We start from the raw sequence: 24,781 nt of genomic DNA, 5'->3' as shown, positions 1-24,781 counted from the left end.
CATGAATATTCCAATTATTTCCATGCAATCCAATTTCTTACAAATCCATTAATTATATTTACCAATAATAATAAACCAAATAATTTTCCCCTCTTATGTTACTCATTTTCACATCTTAAACTCTCCCAATAACCCACATAATTTTGCCCATATAATCCTCCAAATCACAACTTAATAATTTCTACTTTTATCACAATATATAATTAAAAATATTTCAATCATTACAATTTCCCTAATTAAATTTTAAAATGTTCTAGCTGTTATCCAAGCTATAATTTAATCCTTTTTACTTTCACCACCATATACCATTAAAGGTATTTCAATTGTTACAGTTTATACTTATTCAAATTTCTAAAAAAAATAAAAAAATAAAAACTTATCTCAATTGGCACCTTGGTTGTCTGAGGAGCTGAGAGAGATGAAGTGTCAGAAAAGACGCCTAGAGAGCATTTGGAGGACTAGTCAATCCGATTCCGACCGGACACAGGTGAGGTCTTATATCAAGACCTACCTAGTGGCGATAAAAGCAGCAAAATCTAACCATTTTTCCACTCTTATCGCATCTGCAGAGAACCGCCCAGCCGCCCTGTTTAGGGTGACCGACTCCCTTCTTCAGGGGGGAGTGCGGGAAGATCCCTTGCAGGGTCGTGCTGAGGATTTTGTGCAATTCCTGCATGATAAAGTCGCTCAGATTCGGGAGGGCTTGGTCTCCGATTGGATGTGTCCAGGGGAGCAGACGAGGGCAGGTCTTGAGAATATTATCTGGGAGGAGTTTGATCCTGTAGCTCCCGAGGATGTGGACAGGGTTCTGGGTAAGATTAGTGCTGCCACGTGTTTATTGGACCCGGGTCCCTCCTGGTTGGTACTGGCCTCCCGGGAGGTTACACGAGGCTGGCTCCAGGGAATTATAAGTGCTTCTCTGAGTGAGGGCGCCTTTCTTGCCACCTTGAAAGAGGCGGTAGTGAGGCCCCTCCTCAAGAAGCCTTCCCTGGACCTGGCTGAATTAGCTAACTACCGTCCAGTCTCCAACCTTTGTTTTGTGGCAAAGGTTGTTGAGAGCGTGGTGGCACGACAGTTTCCCCGGCACTGTTGTGGCCCAGCCCTCTAAGCCTATCTCATCAGAGGAAGAAGGCTCCGAACATGAGGGGGAGGAGTCAGCCAGGCCTCCCTCTCCAGGCCCCTCCCCTCTGGCACTGTCTCAGGTGCCGGCCGAGGGAGAGGAGATTAGCCCGGTGCCAGGTGTCTCTGATGAGAGCGAGGAAGGAGAGCCGTCATTCCTGGATGCACGCCAACGAAGGTGTGACAAACGGTTGCAGCAGTTAAGGAGGCGTGCTAGGGATTAGAACTGAGTCACTGGACCACACTCCAGAGACTATATAAGAGAGGGTGGTGGCTGGTAAAACTCCGTGACAAACAAAAACTAACTCTGGCTAGTCACTTGAACAACGCCTGAAGCTGCCGAAGGGATATTGTTTTGCTGGACTATTTACAATTCGTATGTAATGTTATGTTATCTGTTGAAGTAAAGCTCTTGGCAGATGGTGCTTATATTGTTGCCAAGTTTGAGATAACGACCTGTGTGCATGCCAAGTGCTTTCTTAATCCTCGGCTGGCTGTGTTTGTGTGTGCGTGGAGACGGGGACAGAACAGGCACCTGGATGAAGCTATCTATCTGGACCCGTACCAGTCGGGCTTCAGGCAGGGGTACAGCACTGAAACGGCATTGGTCGCGTTGGTGGATGATCTCTGGAGGGCTCGGGACAGGGGCTGCTCCTCTGTCCTAGTCCTATTAGATCTCTCAGCGGCTTTTGATACCATCGACCATGGTATCATGCTGCAGCGGTTGAGAGGGTTAGGAATAGGGGGCACCGTTCTGCAGTGGTTCTCCTCCTTCCTCTCCAGCCGCTCGCAGTTCGTGTTGACAGGGGGGCAGAAGTCGACCTCGAGGCACCTCGCATGGGGAGTGCCGCAAGGGTCGGCCCTCTTGCCCCTTCTGTTCAACATTTATGTGAAGCCGCTGGGTGAGATCATCCGTGGTTTTGGGGTGAAGTGTCATCTGTACGCTGATGATACTCAACTGTACATCTCCACCCCTGACCACCCCAACAATGCCCTTGAAGTGATGTCTCGCTGCCTGGAGGCCGTGTGGGTCTGGATGGGGAGGAACAGGCTCAGACTCAACCCTTCCAAGACTGAGTGGCTGTGGCTCCCGGAGTCCCGATATAGTCAGCAGGTGTCATCGCTGACTATTGGGGGTGAATACTTGCCCCCCACAGAGAGGGCTCGCAATCTGGGTGTCCTCCTGGACACACAGCTGTCTTTAGAAGAGCATATGACGGCCGTGGCCAGGGGGGCCTTTTATCAGGTTCGCCTAATTCGCCAGTCGCAGCCCCTTCTGGACTGTGATGCCTTGCGCACGGTCACTCACGCCCTTGTCACCTCCCAGCTGGACTATTATAATGCTCTCTACATGGGGCTCCCCTTGAAGAGCACTCGGAGGCTCCAGCTGGTCCAGAATGTGGCTGTGCGGGTGGTTATGGGCGCAACTCACTGCGCCCACGTGACACCCCTCCTGCGTGAGCTGCACTGGCTCCCAGTGGTCTTCCGGGTGTGATTCAAGGTGCTGGTCACCACCTTTAAAGCGCTCCATGGCATAGGACCCGGGTACCTTCGAGACAGACTTCTGCCACAATAGCCTCCCACTGGCCAGTTCGTTCCCACAGAGAGGGCCTCCTCAGGGTGCCATCGGCCAAGTTATGTCGGCTGGCGACATCCAGGGGGAGGGCCTTCTCTGTGGGTGCCCCAGCCCTGTGGAATGAACTCCGCCCGGAAATACGTAAGATCTCCGACTTCCGGGTATTTTGTTCCACCAGGCTGGGCTATCAACATAATAATTTTAAATTGGGTTTTAAATTTCTGAGGTTTTAAAATTTAGCCGAATTTATTTAATAATTTTAAACTATTTTAACTGATGTTGTCTTGTGTTTTTAATAGGCTGTACACCGCCCTGAGTCCTTCGGAAGAAGGACGGTATAGAAATAAAATTATTATTATTATTATTATTATTATTATTATTATTATTATTATTATTATTATTATTATTATTATTATTATTATTATCTAGATTTTAAAAATACAAAGACAAATATTCCAATTATTATTCATTTCATTTTTACAATCATGATTTCCCATTTATTTCTTACTACTATTCATATTTCAATTCTAAATATGTGTAACATTTTTCTCTTTCATTTCTTTTTCTTTTTCTCCCTTCCCATTTTTATTTTTGCTTTTTTCTTTTGTGTTTAAAATCTTGAACTCTCCTCTTTTGCCCTAAATTTCCCATTGTTTGCACCTACCTTTTTTGATGAGGAAAAAGAAGAAAAAGAAATCTCCCTCTGCCTCTGTCTAATTTTGCCTCGTTGCAGCAAACAGCAAACAGCCTGCTTTACTTTCAGTTTCATTTTCAGCATAGCTTGATTAGCACAAGGGAAAAAAAATTTTACCTCTTCGTAGCAAGCAGCAGAGCCCTGAGCAAAACAGCTGAGAGCAAATCAGCTGAGAATCGGGAGGCTGATTCAATCAACTTGTGCTAATTAGTCTATGCTGAAGCTGAAAGGAGCAGTAACTGCTGCGAGGCACAGGCCAAAGGGTGAGAGCCAGTGGGTGGGCAGGGCTACATTCGGTGTATTTTAGGGGGGGAAGGTGCGTCTTATACTCCGAAAAATACGGTATTTTAAAATCTGTTAAGCTGCCAATATTCAATTGTTTGTGTATCATAGATATAGGCAATATTTGAGTTCAGTGTACACATATGGAATTTTGATTTCTTCATAGTTCTTCATTAGGCATTTTCTACAATCCTTTTCCTGAACAATTGCCATAATTCAAACATCAGCTATTTTATGCCCATTTCCAGTTTTCAGAGATGTCATTGTGTTACCTACTCAAAATGATTTTATTATCAACATATTTGATGTTTTCATTCATCACCCCAATTGCAGATTACTTATCCATCCTTATTAAATTGGAAAAAGAGCTTCTTTGGGTGTATGGTAAAACATCACAAAGTACAACTTGCAATGCAAGCTGTGGTGAAAAACCTTCATTTATCCAAAAGCCACACTTATTTATAAATTAGAGGTATCTATTTGAGTTCTCTAAGTAGAGTGGTGTTTATATAACTGAATATAGAAATGTACATATGGATCTATGTCTTCAAATGCAATGGGAAAAAAAGGTTATGATAAATTATGGCCTAATGGGAAAATTAATGGGAAAATTAACATATAAATCAAAACTTTATTTGGCATGTTCCAGTGATTTTTGGTCTGTGTCAAGGTTCCAACTGATTGGAGTCTTCCAGAATGTAAATTGCATTGCACTATTCCATCCATAGGGACTCATTCATTTCCCCCACTGGCCTGTGATACAGATTTTCTAGAAGCTTCATACATGTTCTTACTATTCCTTATAATAAACATGTTAAGAACATATTCTTATAGATTTAATATAAAATCTCATTCAATCAAATTTATTTAATTTATAATCTCCTTTATGGCTAAAAATAATAATTTGGGCTCATTCTACTCAGATTAAAATAAACAAACCATTTCTCCAGTTTTGCTTTCTGTTTGAACTTGATGATACATAACATATAAACATTTGATGATGAAAGGACTAGATTAAACTATTCAGCACTATTATTCAAACAAAGCTAAAAGACAATGCTGAATCACCTTATAACCTGTAAACCAATTAGCACATTGGCTTCCAGAATAAGCAAACAATCTAGACATGCAGTGAAATTATTCATAAAAACAGCCTGTGGTATTCATGTAACAAAATTATCACCACTCATTAGTAGAGGGGTAGCACCTTCTCTCCTCCCCCCCCCCATTGAAATCAAATATCACATGAACGGACATTACCATAGAATGAGAATGTATGTCTTTTTTGTGATTTACATGTCCTCTGTGACTGTTAAAACTATAAAACTATTTAGGACTTTTTGAACTTTTGAAACTATGTATGGAACTCTTGAATATAATCTGTTGAACAAATTAAAAATGTATATATAGTAATTACTATTTGTTTAACTTCAGATTCTTAAACAGAAAGTCCTTCGTGGAATATTTTTACTCCAGTGAAAACATATGCCAGTGAAACGAAATTCTTGTATGAGATACTGAATCAGAGGGGTTGGTTTCTCAAAGCCAATTAATGATAAATAAACATTTCATGAAAAGTAATGAAAATCAAACAACAGTTTCTAGATAAATGCCTTACTACTGCTCATTGATTATTGCATGTGTGTCTTGACATTTCTCTTTCCAATATTCTGTTAAAACAGAGGCATCATTGGTTTTCCTGGAACCACGATTGTTAACAAAAATGGTATTGGCTGTTCATGGAAAAAAGAAATTTGTGGACAAACAGGAATGCATGACAAAAACTCATCCAGGCTAGGGACATTAATATGGATACTCAGCACTGCACTGATTAAGAAGTATGTCCATATGTATTTTCATAGTCAAGCACCTAAGATGTCCTTAATCACTGAAGGGTAGTAGATGGATTTAGAAGTAGGGTTTTTTTTCCCCAATGAGTCAATGCAAATTATAAAAATAAAGTTGATTTTGGACCATTCTTGGCCCAGATATTTTTAAATAAAGTTTTCCAATCATAGAAATAGCAAGTTTATTTTTGTAGAGAGTGTACCATACAGAATTACAATGAAATTCTAATATATAACATGAAATAAAATAAATAAATAAATATCTATACACATACACATAAGCACATAACCATACTGCCTTGTTCCAAAGCCTCTCGTTATCTATATGCTATCTGATTATACAGCAGGTGTGCCTTTTCTGATATCCATAACTTCAAAAATCATTTTCAATTTTCTAAAATTAATTCTAGTGTTGTATTAACTTTTGCCTTAATTTTACTAGTACTCCTCCAATTTAAAATCAAACAAGTCTTGAAAAAAGGAGGACAAAAGATGAAGTCCAGGTTTACTGTACTTAGTTTAATTGTGTATCTAAGTACATACAGTTTTTCACAATATAATTATTTCTCTAGCAGACATCCTCTTCAACAAGATTAAATAGAAAATATAATCAAAAGAGAGTCTACTTTTTACTTCCATTCATTTTCACTGGAGATGGATGTATGACTGGATTTTTGTCTTGATTTCTTATCCTTCCCAGCAGACTATATATAACTCTTCATACAGATCCCTATCCAAAGTCATTAAAATCATTAATGACAAGCAATTAGAAGTGGAGCATTTGATGAACTGGTTAACTGATCCTATTATATTGTTTTCATTCACACTGAGAATTTTATTGATTTATTACATTTATACAGCCACCAATCTCACATAAAAGGGACTCTGTGCAGCATACAACAATTAACTAAAACTTGTTTTAATAAATTGGTTAGATAAAATTCCATTTCCTTATTGAACACAACCCAGAGTATCAGAACATTTATTTAAAATTTGGCTTTTCCTTATAAATGACGAAAACACATTTTGCAGATGTTCCATGAGAGGGTTAAAAATGATAGCATGTTTTGGTGAGTGGAGTCTGGACAACTTCAAACTGAGATGGCTTCATCATTGATTTAATTTTTGCACAGATAAGTTGCAGTGAAATGAAGAGTAAAATTCAAGATTTGTCAGGAAATAATAATATATACTTATTCTGAGATTCGTGGGGGAGGGGGACCTAAAAGAACATGGAATTAGAGATAGACTAAAAGAATAATGAAGAATAACACTGACTAGCATAGTGATTAGATCTTTTTCTACCGGATAGGAAACACTATAGAGAAACACAGCACTAACCCCTCTTAGATAAAATAACATAAAAATAATAAGCTTCTTTGAACTCCATTGTACTGAATTGTAGCACAGCTTATTTTTGTTAGTGAGAAATTGTTTGTGAGAAATTATACATATGTACCCTTCATCTAAAGCCAACTGTGACTGCCTCTGAGTCCACAGTGCCCACTTTTGAGGTATATACAGTATAGTAGTTCTGCAATATTCTTAGTATACATATGTCCATTACCACGACAGACAGCTAACACAAATTCCTCCTATTGTCTTTCTTTCTTTCTTTCTTTCTTTCTTTCTTTCTTTCTTTCTTTCTTTCTTTTTTCTTTCTTTCTTTCTTCCTTCCTTCCTTCCTTCCTCCCTCCCTCCCTCCCTCTCTCCCCCCTCCCAAACTACCCTGAAGCAAAATATATTCTTGGGGGGGATCAAGTTAATTCTTTAAAATAGATATATGCATACCCACAAAAAGCAATGCAACCACAAGAGCAGACAATGAATGCTGACATTTTGTATATAGGTAGGAAAAGATTTTTACAGAGTCAGGATGAGATAAAATATAAACACCTTTGTGGAACTGAACATTTTCATGTGCAAAGATTCCTAAGCCACCTCACCTGGCTAGGTTCAGTCTTGGCACGGCACATTACAAACACAGCCATCTGGTTTCTGTCTTGTAGGTGAAGAGCATTTTTGCTTTTTCAAACAAACTGCCCATATGGCATTCACATTGCTTGTCTTAGCAATAAAGGGGATTTCCTTGAAAAGTCAGGTCTTGATCAGTTAGCATTTCTAAGTCATTCCTCATATAAAAGCCACAACCATAATTAAATGTATGCCAGATAAGACATACATACATACATACATACATACATACATACATACATACATACATACATACATAAAGCCCTAGTATAGCAACAGTTTATTCATATTATAATCTCAATGAAATTGCACTTCAATTGTTTGGGAACAACGTATGGATTCCCCCCCCCCCAGTTTTTCAGTTTTGGGGGAAAAATTAACACTATTAAAGGCTTATTGGATCCTCTGGAAAACAAATGTTAAACAATGTGGATAGATTTGGTATCTTTTTATGGGCAGCTTTAACAGCTGCAGAAATGAGCACATAGCTGTTATTACCACATCTACATGTTGAGAAAAACCTGACCTTTGGATTTCTCTTGGCTATGCATCCTTTAAAAGCACAAAGTCCATATCCATAAAGAAAAGCGAAATTCTTTAGCAATAGCACTTAGACTTATATAGTGCCCCATAGTGCTATATTATGCCCAACAATCTGGGTCCTGATTTTACCAACCTCAGAAAGATGGAAGGCTTAGTCAACCTTGAGTCCCATCAGGATTGAACTCCAGACTATGGGCAAAGTTAGCCTGCAATACCTCATTCTAACTACTGCACCACCAACTCTAAATAGATATGTAATAAAATTCAAAGTATATACAATTTAGCAATAAAGCAAAGTAAACGTTTTTTGTTGGATGTGCACCCACAACACATTTTTTTCAGGAGTAACATTACTATTAGTTTTACAAGTTTCTATATTCTATATTCAAAATTTAATATGCATCTATTTTTCAGCATGGCTGACCTTCTGGATAAGCTATTATTAAATGTTTGCTTAACATATTGGGATGAGAAAATATTTTTGCATGACGCAGCAAAATTGGGATAAAAATTGGAGCCTCTCCCATGTGGAATGGGAGAACCTAAAGCAAGCGCCCCTAGGGAAGCTAGTGTTGGCTTCACATGAATCCTCTGATAATAAGGACCTTAAGGACCTCAGATGAGTCTTCTGATGGGCCACCTTAATATGGTCACTTAAAATGGCAGACAGGTGATAAAATCTTCATACTTGGAAGAGACTTTGGGCACAACACCAAAAGAAATGAAGTCTCACAAGTCAATCAACTTTGCTGCTAAATGCTGATTTCTTCCATCTCATAATGGCCGGAAATCTTTTACCTGTAATGTCTTACAAGACAGCTGTATGGTAAAAACTGATTTTGCCATCTGAGAGGCCAACTAGTCATCCTCTAGGAGCCTAATCCTAAAATTGTGACTAATATTTTCTAGGGCTTTGCATGCTTGAAAAGAACTAACTCAGATTTCATGCAGATGCATTACCTCGCTGCTATTCATTAAAACAACCACCTTTTCTGTGGGTGTGTCTTTCATTCTTTCTTTAAGGACCCCCAAAGACCCCATTCTTTAAAGTTAAGCTGGCTCTTGAAGTGAAGAGTGCTGATTTAATGAATACCAGCGAGATCCTGTTCTCATGCTTGTGACATGTTTAAAGTATTCCTTCTGTGTCCATTTTTAAATGTGCACAAACCTATTATTTGTTTAATTTCAGAAACAAGTCTGATATATCTTTTGAAAACTCATCTTTTACTTCTTCAACTTCTATAAGCAGTATTTGATCCAGTATTTGAAGTATTTGATGCAATATTTGATGCAGGCATTCATTGAAGGAGAATGAGAAAGTTGATGAATCTCATAAGAGGAAATTGTTTTGTGCTAAAAGCATGATTAGAGAATAATTAGCATAGAAAATAATTCAATGCACTTCACTTTGTAATCTCTGATAGGCAACATCCAGAAAATTTTAAGATCCTAATATATATGGATAAGAGATTAATATTTCTGTATTAATGGCTACCAGTTTTCTCAACTTCCAGGATCATTCTTCCTTCAATATTTAGCTTATCTAAAATAGCCATACATGATAAATTTAGGCAAATCTCTTTCTCTACCAGCTTTGGGCTGTCAGCCCAAGTCACCTCACAAAGTTGCTGTTGTGAGGAAAATAGCAGGAGAAAAGTGTATGAGATATTTTCATTGTCTTGAGTTATTTATAGTTACAAAAATAATAAAAAGGGATAAAACTAACTAAATTCTGCACAGAAGCATACTCAGTAGAGTGTCATGATGCATTGGTTAATTCTTTGACGTGTTTAAAAATGTGACTGAATTTACTTGATCACTGTAAGATGTTTTAGTTACACAGCTCAAGGTGACTGATAATTATTTTATTGTCAGCAGCTTTATGGCTAGTGCTCTTCTTTTCATTTTCCAGCAAGAGTAGATAAGGCTGCTATTACATTCTTTCCAGCTTTGCAGTCATTCATCATAGAAGATTGTTACACAGGTTCATCCTCCAATTTGCCCCCAAAAGCAACTAAATCTTGAAATGCATGACTGTTTGCAAGCATTGATCCTCATTTTTAAAACATTTGATAGTTACATGCAAACAGACCAATTAGCTTAGTACAACTTTCAGTTTTTCTTATATGTCACATTTCTTCAAATAAAAGTAAATTAAAAGGCATTTTGTGAGGAATATGAAAGAATATAACAAGTGATGTGGATGGTGTACTAATAGACAGGAAGTTTTCTGAACTTAACTGCATTGCTCATTTTTTCTCATCAGGACCATGGGGACCACCCAGGACCAACAATTGTAAATTTTAAGTGCAAGTCAATGAATTTGTGTACATTGGTAAATGTTTATTAAAGATGGAAAATTTAAGCTATCTGAAAGCTTATAGAAAAGTAGTAAATGCTGTGAAATCTATTGTGAGAAAATATTTGTCAAGAAAAGCAAAAATTGGCTATGTATGAAAGCATGATTTTGTCAGTTTATTAGGTACATATGTATAAAAGCAGTAAACTATGCTATAAGTTTGTACGTATTAAAGCAAGAAGAGATAAAGTTGGGAATGAATGGATACTGAATGAGTATAGAATAAAAAATGTCTGGTTGCAGTGAAAACAGGGTGAGATTTGACATCAACAGATGAATATCATCCTTGCCTTTTATTTTACCTAGAAGCTTGTGCACTTTCCTAAATGGATTGTGACATATTTTATTTGCTATTTTTTTTTTTTGTTGTTGTTGTTCTGAACTTCACTTGTGGAAATAAATATTTTATCTGAAATGTAATGCATGCATGAACATCTTACTTGCTCAGTCAGAACTCATCACTTATTCCTATCGTAACAACTTTTGGCAGTCAAAAATGACAATTTGTGTAAATCAACCCTAACTATTTCTATCACACCCCTGTAAGATGTCAACCAAACTAAAGTTTTCTAGATAGAATCTTATGTCAATGAAAATTCTTTTTTTAAAAAAAAAAAAAAAGAGTTCAGTAATTGCTGCCAGTACCACAATGACAGTCACTCTAGTCCATATAAAACAGATAATGCCGTTCATGAATCGGGTATCCTTTACTTCAGCTACAAGGAAAATACACATGGCAGTTCAGAGGTTTTAGAGAAACGTTCTTAAAAAAGGAGAGGATATTACGTTTGATCAGCATGCCAATGTTCAGCAACCTCCCAAATCTTGTCTTGCTGCCAGCAATGCCAGTGATCCTGGCTCGAGTAGGTGCACAATCTTTTTCCTCTAGCAAATCAAAGATTGAAAATTGCACATATCCAAGCACAGAATTACTCATTACACATATAGTCATTCATGATTACAGTATGGTTTTTCCTTCTATATTCATCAGAGCAGTTTTCATGCCAGATTGACAGGAAACAGCAAGACAGATTTCCCCCCACAAACTTCTAACCAGTAACTGATTATATAATGTGTTTACTATGAAAGCTTTTAGTCCTAAGGGCTATAATTTAGTCATATGGTCTGACTCCTCGTTATAGGTATGCTCTCTTTCTTTCTTTCTCATGTGTCTCTGTTGAACTTTTCCATGTGTTCTTAATATACTGCAAGGATAACTCTGTCTGGGTTTTTCCTTTTTTAATTTCACCTTAGGCAAATTTTATCTATTCACTTGTCCATATGTAGTCCTGACACGGAAAGCAGATTGGAAGGCTAGGAATTGGCATCTCTACCTTAGATTTAATCTAAATGTTCATATTTAATTAGTTTTAGTCTCATATATATGCTCATAACCCCAGAGCTTAGAAAAGGATAAACTTTCTATCTTGTTCTATTTCCTTTTTTTAGACTTACATTCCTTTATCCAAGGGTGAAATGCTCCTGGATTGGACCAGCTTGCCAGATCCGGTAGTGATTTTTTCCCTGTGGTTTGACGATCTGGTAGCAATCGCCGCCTGGATGTCATTACTTCCTGGTATTAACAGGAAGTAATATTTTTTTACTTTCTGCGCATGCGCAGAAGGTGTGTACACTCATGTGACGTGTGGAGCATGCACTTCTGCACTGGTAAGGAAGGTAAGTAGATTTCACCCCTGCCTTTATCCCATTTCTGAAACCAACTAAAAACTCTTTTTGAACAAAAGTTTGTGGATATGCTTCTTTGTACATTTATCTGCATTTTGCTTTTGCAAACTTTTTATCCAAATTTTGTTTATATGTTTTCTTTTCTCCAAGAACCTGATAAAAATGATCTAGCAATCAACCAGGCAAACCATGAATGCCTGTCCCAACATCACTCAATGAATTTGAACCTGGGTCTCCCCAGCCCATACTAATGTTGTCCTAATGCATTTTTATATTGTTGCCACTGTGCACTATTCCACATACCTTTGAATGCCTGTTTCATTTAAGAATTTATAAATTTCCAAAGATGCATTCCGTGATGAAAAAAAGGGGGAAATTGAGTAAACTTATATTACAATGAAACTTGAATGAAGTTCTTTAACAGAATATCAGAGTTGAAAGGGACCTTGGGGGTCTTCTAGTCCAACCCCCTGCTCAGGCAAGAAGCCCTATATAATTTCTGACAAACAGTTGTCCAATCTCATCTTAAAAACCTCCAGTGTTGGAGCAGTCCTTACCTTTCTTTTCCTAGAACTGAGTTGGAGAAAGGCAGAAAGAGCAATTTGCTCCCCTAATACAAAAATTGGGGTAACCTCCAATTTGTTAGTTACCATAGCAGACAATCATAAAATTATACATGCAATACCACAAGTGCTCACTAGATTCTTTTAAGCTTTTCACTGTGATCATATTCCAAAAACAGGAACAATTAGATCCATGTTGCATTAACTAAATAAGACATAGTCTTTCACTTTCAAGGCATTTCACTGTTTTTCCACGATTTGCTACATATTGCTAAATTATATGGACATTTGGTTTCACATATATGCTCTTGAGACTTGTGCATTCACATATTGTAATGCTGAAGAATGCAAGTGCTATGAAGAAGAACATGAAAGAATGGATTCATTTTCCTTTTCCATAATTTAAATGCCTTGATAGATAAACTAGACTTGAAACAACAACACAGCAAGGTAGTTGTGTGATATGCATGAGTGCAGATCAGTAGATCAACGTCCCACCCCTCTTTAAATCATTACGTATACCATCTAGAAGAAAACTGCTGGGAACACTTTCTGAGATGTATATGCATCTAAATCTATATAGCCATACAGATAATTCAAACTAAGCATCAAATAAGATAATTCAAACTAAGCATCAAATAACGTTTAGATGTTTCAAATAATTCACATTTTATTTTACTTATTTTAAATAAATATTCTCTAATGCTTTGTGCTCAAATCTTACTTATTCATTGCCTTTCAGGTACTGTTATAGTTACTAGGCATTTATTGGTGTTATATCAATACAAATGAAATTCTGGACTGCAGAGTTTAGTTCTCTATTGAAAGTAAAATTTGGCACTAAAGAGATGTAATGTCATTTGCTATTCCAATTATTATAAATAGAATGGATTATTTTTGATTTACACGTTTAACTGACAGCACCTCCTTGAAAACATTCAGTATAATTGAATACAGTACTAATGAATTTATCAACAGGCTTCTAGTTCTGTCATTGATTTTTCAAGGACAAAATATTAAACTAAAGCTGCTTAATCTCTCTTGCAAGATGCAGATTCACTCTCATTTTCTGTCATGAACCAAATATTTGAAATCATTAAATGAGCAAACTATATTAATCAAACTGTTTCATTTTAGTGCTTTAAGGAAATTATTCATACGCTCAGAGCTACCCCATTATTTTAATATTTAATTAAATATTTCAAATATGAAGCAGATGAATTTGACAACAGCAATAGGTGGTTCATAACTAAACACAATGTAAAATAAGCAACATATTCATAGAAATATATATATTTATTTTTTATATTTAATTAAAGATGATATTCTCTGCTATACTATTGTGAGTGGTAATCCTTACTCATAGATAAGGATAGTTAGGACTGCAGTTTGAGAAATATAAAAACCAATGTAACTCTGGCTTTTATATTCACAATACTATTCAGATTAAAAATTCTGAACACTGATCATCCCTCTTTTACTAAAATACTAAACTATATATCATTTAATTATTATTGCATTTCTGTCCCACATTTCCCTCAAGATCCGAAACCATGTGCCTAACACTCTTCCTCCAATTTTACGTTCAGGACACCAGATCTTGGTGGAGTTGACCCCAAATCAGGTTTATGGTTCAATAAGATTTGAACCAGGGTCTCCCAAGTCCTGGCTAAAACTCTGACTCCATACATCTTTTTCTGGCCATACTCATCATACTGAACAAAATTCTAATGCAGTTTTATTTTTGAAATTGATAGAAGATTGCTGGGAAGGATTTGTGTATGGCCTAAGTATGGAAGAATATCACATTCCTGAATAGTAAATGCAATGCAATAATCTAATATACAAACAGCACAAGAATCAGAATCATATTAGAGGTAAAGTGCATAAGACATTATCTATTTATCTAGCTAGCTAGCTATCTGTCCATAAGACCATCTGTCTGTCATTTATCTCAATCTATATTGCATCAATTATTGTCCTACCACTATAAGAGTGATACTATGGCCTTAATTTCAAGTAACGTTATAGCAAATCCCACATGAAAACTGAAGACATGAAACTGTTCTACAAAACAAAATAGCAGCAAAATATCTTGAACTTCATTTCTGGAACAAGCAGAAAGGAGTGATGCATAAATGAGTAACATTGATGCAAGAGACAACCATCAAATTTAGCTGTTTGTTCAGAGATTACTGAAAACTCTTGAGTCAGCAAAACTTTGGCAGGAAATCTTATTCCAGTTCCAATCTGGCTGAAGACCAAAAGCATGTGTAGAATAGACAAGCATGGCAGAGTATAAAAGAAGGTGAAAGCAAAGAATTTGGCTCATTCAAAGAGCAAAAGTCTAAGCAATGAGAAATGTTAGTGACTGGATGATAGTATATGCAAGTGACTATATAAGTGAGAAACAATGCATGAGGGTATTCTTTTCTATAATCAAGCTTAGATATATTTCCATACTAACTGGATACCCATGCTTCGCTACGAAATTATGTGATGGGGCTTGATAAATTGACACTTAGAGTTAGAAAATTAAAAAGTAGTTACAATTGACTTCTCCTCTCCCGTTCTCTCCCTCAGGCTAGCCCCACAGAAGCTTCTCCTCTCCCCCTTTCTCCCTCAGACTTGTCCCACAGAAGCTTTTCCTCTCCCCCTCTCTCCCTCAGGTGCCCCACAGACGCCTCTCCTCTCTATCCCCTTCTCTCCTTCAGGCTTGCCCCATAGATCCTCTCCTCTCCCCTTCTCTTCCTCAGACTGGCCCCACAGAAGCCTCTGATGTCCTCTCCTCTCCCCTTCTCTCCCTCAGGCTGACCCCATAGATCCTCTCCTATCCCCTTCTCTCCCTCAGGCTTGCCCCATAGATCCTCTCCTCTCCCCTTCTCTCCCTCAGCCTTGCCCCACAGAAATGTCTCCTATCCTATCCCCTTCTCTCCTTCAGGCTTTCTAGCCCCTTCTCTCCATGGGGGTTGCCCCACAGAAGCCTGTCCTATGCTATCCCATTCTCTCCGGAGTTATTTTCAAGTTGGGAGGGGTAGTAGAACGTCTAACTAATTAGCATCAGAGCGTGTTATAATAATATAGGAAATATTAATGCGCTGATGGTCATTTCGAAAAATCCTTTCTTAGTGAGCACCTAGAAGCCAAGAAGAACATACATGGCAAATTTCAAGCTTGTAGGCTTTAAAGTTCTGGAGATTTCGTGATTAATGTGTGAGTGGTTTTCGCTTTTATATATATAGATGACTAAATATTCCTTGACATTATGCAAAATGAGCATGTACGTGTTTGTGAGGTGTGAGAATTGTATTCTCAAGTGAAACACTCAAAGATACCATGCATTATGAGGACAAACAAAAAATTAAAAATGTATAGGTTCCATGTTGACCATGAGTTCCTCCCACAAAAAAAAAATACACTGAAATATCAATTGAAAATTTACACACTGCACAGTAGTTTTCCATTATGAATTGTAACAAGATTGTAACATCTGAACCATGTTACAGATATAAATAGAAAATAGCCTGGTTCACAGACATATAATTAGTACCTCAATTCTCTCAAAGCTTTTCAGGAAGAAGATAGAAATAATTAAATATCGGTCTCTCACACTTGAAATTATAATCCAACTATTAGGAAGTTAAACCTATTTCCATGCTTGGTGAAAGACACTACAGTTATTTATTTATTCATATATTCATGCACCCATGCATACATTTATATGTTATTGAGTTCAATAGCTTGGGTGGACTATAAGGATGCATACATATGCTTATAGTAGATACATTTACATATACAGTAAAAACAGTTGTGTACCTCTCTATTTTAGAATCATCCTTGCTTTACCACATCTATATATTACTCTGTATTATAATTCTGTATAAATCCATATAAGTCTCCATCTCCTCCTATTCCTACTCCTCCCTCTTGTCTTTTTCCTTCTCCTTTCTTCTTCTTTTTGAATAGATTACAACTCTTACCAAATTTTTCAGACTATAAGATGCTCTGAAGTATAAGACGCACCTAGCTTTTGGGGAGGAAAGCAAGAAAAAAAATCTGCCTCTGCCTCCCAGCAATTTGCCTCCTTGCAGCAAACAGCAAACAGCGTGGTCAGCTTTAGCACAGCCTGATTTAGCATACGCAGCTGATTGGCGGTTGGATCTGCCTCACCGCTGTCATCTATTGCCGCCTCCGTGTGTCCCATTTTCGGCCTCCATGCATCCCATTTTTGGCCTCCATGCACCCCATTTTTGGCCTCCCCACCTCCCATTTTTGGCTCGTTCCAGGCGCCTATCCCTGCCGCCTGGAACGGGCCAAAAAATGGAATGCATGGAGGCAAAAAATGGGGTGCAGGAAGGCTGACAATGGGATGCACAGAGGCCAAAAATGAGGCACGTGGAGGAGGCAATAGGTGACTGTGGTGATGGGCAGCGATGATGCTGATGGGCGGTGGCAATCCCCACAGCCTGGAACAGCTGATAGGCGATATTCTGGGAGGCAGATCCAACTGCCAATCAGCTGCTCGTGCTAAATTAGGCTGTGCTGACGCTGACCATGCTGTTTGCTGTTTGCTGCAAAGAGGCAATTTGCTGGGAGGCAGAGGCCGAAGGGTGGGGGCCGGCGGGTGGGTGAGGCTTCGGCAACATTTGCTGTATAAGATACACAGACATTTCCACCCACTTTTGGGAGGAGAAAAAGTGTGTCTTATAGTCTGAAAAGTATGGTATTTGTTCCAATGCCAGGTATAGCATTCCCTAGTAATAATGATAATTCTAATCAGCTTTAGCCCATCTTGGCTGAGTATACCTGATGCACAACCAAAACCAAGATTTACTTCAAAAACTCACCCAATTTATGCAAGCTAACCACTGTAATCTGTGCACTTCCTCAGAAAGCAATATAGTATTGCCTACATCCCACAGATTAGAATGTATTAGAATGCATTATATTAAAACATATACAAGAAACTATATACATTATATTTCCTTATATCAATGTTTCAAGTGTGCGTGTGGCATTGTGGGGGAGGGGAGTGAGGTCTCCAACCACAGAATTTGGTCTGGGACAAACTTGGCAATTCAGCAAGCAAAATACTCAACAGAAATAAGTTGTGGTATTATAATAATAGGCTGAAGAACTTCCATCTCTTCTTCATTTTATTCATTCACATGGTATAAAAATTTATAGCATTTTCCAAAAATGTCTTTGCAGAAAATCTGTCTAAGTAGTACATATAAGACGACTGGGCGTATAAGACGACCCCCCGACTTTTCCTGTTAAAATATAGGGTTTGGGCTATATTCGCCGTATAAGACTACCCCTCTTCCAACGCACACCAAATAAAAATTAAAAAACATCAACTGGCTCACCCACAATGTAAAAGCAGCTGTGCTAGACCCAAAATGGCCCCTGCAACAAGCAGGAACCTCACACAGCCACAAAAAGCCCAAAAAAACAACTTTCACACTTTATACACACACAACACAACACAACTGGCTCACCCACAATGTAAAAGCAGCTCTGCTAGACCCAAAATAGCCCCTGAAACAAGCAGGAACCTCACACAGCCACAAAAAGCCCAAAAAAACAACTTTCACACTTTACACACACACAACACAACACAACACAACACAACAGGCTCACCCACAATGTAAAAGCAGCTGTGCTAGACCCAAAATGGCCCCTGCAACAAGCAGGAACCTCACACAGCCACAAAAAGCCCAAAAAAACCAACTTTCACACTTTACACACACAAAATTCCACATACAGCTTTGTGAGATTGTGTGTGTTTGTGTAGTTAGAGTGAAACACTACAGAAACACACTAAATCTCAGAAAGCTGCACAAATATTATTTTATTTTATTTTTATATGAAAACTAAATTTAAAACTTCCTAAACTTTAAATGGCTAGGTCTAAAAAAGAACAACTAAAAAAAACCCCAATTAACTATTTTTTTTTAAGCTCCCAAAGGGGAAAAAAACTTACCAATAGAACAGGGGTCTCCAACCTTGGCAACTTGAAGACTTGTAGACTTCAACTCCCAGAATTCCTCAGCCAGCTTTGTTTTGCTAGCTGAGGAATTCTGGGAGTTGAAGTCCACAACTCCCTGCCTGCTTGATTGCAGGCAGAGAGTGGGTTGCTGATGGAATGGATTCAGGCAAGCGAAGCAAGGCAAGCGAAGCAAGGCAAGCAGCTAAGGTAAGCAAGCTGGAGGGGGAAAACTTTTTTCCTTTTACAGGGCTCTGGCGATCCCAGTTGAGTTGCCTGATTAGCAGGCAACTCAGCTGGGATCGTCAGAGTTTGGATCGATGACTCTGGCGATCCCAGCTGCGTTGCCTGATTAGCAACGTTTTTTCCTTTTACATGGCTCTGGCATCTCAGCTGAGTTGCCTGATTAGCAGACAAAGCTGGGATCATCAGAGCTTGGATCGCCAGAGCCATTTAAGGCTCGTCAGAGTCTTTCGGGCTGGTCTGCCTGGTTACAGGAGAACGACACCCGGCATATAAAACAACCCCCGACTTTTGAGAAGATTTTCATGTGTTAAAAAGTCGTCTCATACGCCGGAAAATACGGTAAGTCGAACATATTTAAATCTACAGCATTTTTCAATGGCTATAAGAATCTCAACATAGAGACAAAAGATATGAATTCTAAATTATTACTAAATGAATAATTGCAATTTTAAAAAATGTGTTAGATATCTAATATTTAATATTTCTGGACATGTAAGCATTGATAACTGAAAGATACATAAGCTATGCAAAAATCTCAAAACATTTAACTAGTCAATTGTTTCAATTTAAATCAGTAAGCTATAGTATTACAGTTTAACCTTCTTAATGTTTATACCTAGAATAATTGCCCTGTTCCTTAGATTTGCTTCAGTTTGAAAAAATGTATTGCTATTATAATTAATAATGGACAATTTTGAATTGCTTTTTTTAAAAAAGAAAACCTTGTTAATCATGGAAACATTAATGTTCATTTTCATTTTATAAAACCGGAACTAAGGTTGAATATTTTCTCATCCCACCCAAGAAGTTTAGGAATACACTGGGATTTCAACAAAAATATTTTAGATTCAAGTGTTATAACTCACAGAAATACACTAATGCATTAAGCAGGAAACTGAAGTTTTGTACCTATATTTTATTGGTCATAAATTAAAATGATTCATTATTTTTAAAGATACACTTTGAGATTGATGAAAAATGAATGTAGCATAATTAATCAACAATGAATACATAAAAAATACTTTTGATTTTCTAAAATTGTGCCTTTTTATACAGTTTAATGTAATGTTAAAAATTTTATTCCACAGAATAATTAAAATGAGTTTCTTAATGGTCCTTCAATGTCTTATTTTAAAAATATAAAGACTGATATCATTATTCACCGAAACAGCATGGCTGGGGGAGTTTATATGTCATCTCATACCTGTGAAGCTAGCCAGTTTCCTTGTCTTTTCAGTAATGGGCTGACTCAATCATGAGAGTTAAGAGCAACCCCAAGCCATTCCTTGTTTGTGCTTTGCATTTTTATAGGCTTTTGGGAAATATAGCTACAGTATTTGCAAGACTGGAGTACATAGAGATTTGAAATATTAGGTACAATCAAGTCAATTTACTTTCATCATCACATACGATGATCCATAACAATCTTGGTCTTTCAGGACTTCTTTTCTTCTGCTCCTCTTCATTCTCCTTCTAAACTATCCTTCTCATCTTCTTACTAATATAGGAAGCACAGGTTCCTATACAGTGGTGGGATTCAATTTTTTTAACAACAGGTTCTGTGGGCGTGGCTTAGTTGGGGGTGTGGCTTGGCAATCATGTGACTGGGTGGACGTGGCTAGCTGGTCATGTGACTGTGTAGGCGTGGCTATCTTGTCATGTGACTGGGTGGGCGTGGCTATGTGCATAGGGACTACTCAGAGGGCTGAAAAAAGTCATTTCTGACTGGGCCTCACACTTTTGACCGGTCCTCACACTTATGACCATCCTCACATTTATGCCCGTGCAGCTTTCTTAACAACCATGTCACTCATTTCACAACTGCTTCTCTTCACCATGGTGACAAGATAGGGCAAAAATGTAAAATGTGAGGACAGTCGTAAGTTCGAGGACTGGTCAAAAGTGCGAGGACCAGTCAAAAATAACTTTTTCAGCCCTCTAAGTAGTCCATATGCACAAAAGGACTACCCAGAGGGCTGAAAAAAGTGATTTCTGATAGGTCGTCGCACTTTTGACCGGTCTTCGCACTTATGACTGGTCATCATTTATGCCCATTGTAGCATTCTTAACAACCATGTCACTCATTTCACAACTGCTTCTCTTCACCATGGTGACAAGATAAGGCAAAAACGTAAAATGTGAGGACAGTCGTAAGTTCGAGGACTGGTCAAAAGTGTGAGGACCAGTCAGAAATAACTTTTTCAGCCCTCTGAGTAGTCCATATGCATAAAAGGATACAGCAATAGAGAGGGATGAAGGAAGGGAAGGGAAATTAGAGTAGGAGGGAGGGTAAGAGAGGGAGGAAGAGAGGAGGAGAAGGAGAAAGGAAGAGGAAGTAGGGAGGAGAAGAAGAGGGGGAGGAAGAGAAAGTAAGAAGGAAAGAAAAGAGAGAGGTGGTAGGTTTGAGGAGAAAGATTGCTGTACAATAAAAAAGATGAATGGGAAGAAAGCCAACCCCAAACAAATATAAAGATATTAAGATAAAGAATGAATTGTTAAACTTTAAAGAATAAAAAAGAACAAATATGAATAAATAACAATAATTAGAAACACACATACAAACATACAATGTATTTTCTTTGAACAGAGTATTTGGCCAGTTCACAAATTTAAACAGTGTTTAGTCATTTCAATTAAATTTACAATTTCTATATTTCCTTTTTGCCATATTTATTCCTCATCTATTTTTGTAAAAAACCAATATTACCCTTCATCCTCATCTCTAATCTTAATCAAATTCAATTTTTCCCTTCTGTTCTATATTATACCCTTTCCCATTGTCATCTATTTTTATATCCATCCTCACATTGGTTAATTATGTAATATTAGTTGTTTAATACAAATTCAACATTTTAATATAAATCAATTAGTTATATAACTACCTTTTTGTATATTAATCAATATGAACATGAATATTCCAATTATTTCCATGCAATCCAATTTCTTACAAATCAATTAATTATATTTACCAATAATAATAAACCAAATAATTTCCCCCATATATTCCTCCAAACCACAACTTAACCATTTCTGCTTTCAGAAATATACAATTAATAGTATCTGAATTATTACAATTCCCTAGTTAAATAGAGCTTTTTTTCTTTTGTGTTTTAAAATGTTGAACTCTCCTCTTTTTCCCTAAATTACCCATTGTTTGCACCTACCTTTTTTGGTGAGGAAAAAGAAAAGAATTCTGCCTGCCTAATTTTCCAACGTTGCAGCAACAGCAAAGCAGTTTCAGTTTCGTGTTTCAGCAGAGCTAAGGGAAAAAAAAATCTGCTCCAGGACTCTTTGCAAGGAAGCAGCAGAGCCCTGAGCAAAACAGCTGAGACAAATCAGCTGAGAGTCAGGAGGCCGATAGAATCAAGGGGCTAATTAGCCTATGCTGAAGCTCCATGGGCCAATAAAATTTCAAAAAAACACCGAACCATTTGTTAAATTGCTGGCTCGCCCGCCCTCGCCCACCACTATTTATTGGCAATAAATAGTGGTGTGGAGGGGCGGGGCAAGCCAGCAATTTAACAAACGGTTTGGCTGCACCACTGGCTATAGGGCGGCCCTTTGAAGCCCCGCGGCAAGAATTTGAAGTTTTTTTTCCTCTAGCCATCAGCTGGGACTCCGGAGGCAGCAATAGATTGGAAGTGGGCGGGGTAAGCAAACGGCCGGCAATCCAACAGAGCAGAGAGTGAGGGTGAGTGAAGGCGTGGAAGCTGCTTTCTCCATCCTGCTCTCTTGCGTCCGGAGCCGGTGGGGAACCACGTGGCAGCCCACGTGGATCCCAGGCAGCGGAACTCAGGCTAGAGAAGGGGTGGGCAATTGTGGCTCTTTTACAACCTGTGGCCTTCAACTCCCAGAATTCCTGAGACAGCCAAGCTGTCTCAGGAATTCTGGAAGTTGAAGTCCACAGGTTGTAAAAGAGCCACAATTGCCTACCCCTGGCTACGGTAGGCTGGTGCCGCGCGGGTGGGAGGTGGGGCGGGGCGAGGGGCGGGCAAGCCAGCAATTTAACAAATGGTTTGGTGTGCTGTGGGGCCAATAAATTACAAAAAAACACCGAACCGTTTGTTAAATTGCTGGCTCACTCGCCCCATTTATTGGGAATAAATAGTAGTGCGGAGGGGCGGGGCAAGGGGCGGGGCGAGCCAGCAATTTAACAAAGGGTTCAGCCGAACCCCCTAGAACCCCCAGAATCCCACCACTGTTCCTATATTAATTTCATTTAGAGTAGGGCTGTCAAACTCGCGGCCCATGGGCCGGATGCGTCACACGCTGGTCCATGCCCAGTTTAGTGAAGGGGGAAAAAGTCACGATACATCACATGACGACACCATGATGACACGAGTTTGACACCCCTGATTTAGAGAAAATGCTAGTACACATATCCTAGATGGTATCAAAGACAAAACCTGAATCATTCCTTTTAAAGATTGACTTAAAGATGCTCTAAAACAGGGGTGTCAAACTGGTGGCCCATGTGCCGGATGCGTCATGTGCAGGCCACACCCTCACCAGCTCCGGGAATGGGGAAAACATAATGAAACATCACTTGATGGCAACATGATGCTGCGAGTTTGATACCCGTGCTCTAAAAGCAACCCAGCAAGAGGGGGAAGTGAGGGAGAAAAATGATTGCATGTTTCCAATGTGCTATTTATTTTAAGATATTAAAATTCCTATTACAAGAGTAAGCCATGCCAGAATGTTATGATTTCTCTATGTTTTCATGAATTGTGATGAGAACATGGACCTTTTTGCATGTATGTTTTGGGTCTGTTGGCTTAAATACACAGATTTAAAACTATAAAACTATTTGTCTTCAGACTCAAAACAATTACATATAAATTTGAAGATTTCACAAAGAGAGAGTATTACAAATCTCCAATTTACTTTGTCAAAGACATAGTTTATATATAGAATTCTTTTTGCTAAAGTAAATTATAATGATCTGCCTTGATCAAAAGAAATGCATCAGAACTATTTAGTCTGACAATCAAATCTGTCTCATTACATCTGTGCATGCTTGTAAATATAGGCAACTTTTTCTCTCCATCCACATCTTATTTAGTTAGTTTTTATAGATCTTGTCCAAGACCTTAAAAGTTGGATTAATTTCATAGTCTTCAGAAAATATAGCTTTTATAGCATTGCTTTCACCCAGAAGATATAATATGAATTTTTAATAAATCACTCACATAAAAACAGAATAAACATATATCCCCCTTAATTTAGTACACTAAATGTATTACCAATGAAGAAAAAGAACTATAGGATTAAGGGTCCTCATGTAAGAAATGGCAGGAATCTGGCCATAGTTTGCTTCTATGTGGCAACTGTGTAACTGAAAAATTCTTACAAAATGTTTTACTGAAATTTCCCAATTACAGTTGAACTTTGCCATAATAAGATTATATGACTTCCCATGAATTTTAAAGATAAACGTAGGTACAATCTCTATTGCTGAATCTTCTTGGAACAGTTGGATCAGATTCAAAGAGTCCAAGGTTCATTGCATTCTGTATAGCATAGGATTTTTTAATGTTAGCATACAGATCCATTGATGCTCTTACCAAAGGAAAGACGTAAGGGAACAGAAGTATTCATTAGAAACAGCTATAGATTAATGAAACTGATCATTTTGCATTCTCATGTATTTGTCTTTCAAGTTTTTTTCATTGTGTTTATGAGAAAATTATACATTTCCATATTTTAAAAAATCCAAAAAAATTCTTAACATTGGCACAGACCCAATTCGCTAAGTGCAGTTATCTTTTCCTGCCCTAACTGGGACAACTTTACTATATATACCTGTTCTACATCTTTTTAAGAAAAATCTGCTGAAAGCAAATATATGATCATATCCTTTCACTACCACCAATGAGGTTCAATATACAGAAATGCAAATC

The sequence above is a fragment of the Pituophis catenifer genome, unplaced genomic scaffold, assembly GCF_029215685.1.
Source record: "Pituophis catenifer annectens isolate HBS135680 unplaced genomic scaffold, rPitCat1.0.hap2 SCAF_7, whole genome shotgun sequence".
Lineage (NCBI taxonomy): Eukaryota > Metazoa > Chordata > Lepidosauria > Squamata > Colubridae > Pituophis > Pituophis catenifer.
The sequence above is the reverse complement of the archived record's forward strand: the minus strand, read 5'-3'. Positions refer to the sequence as shown.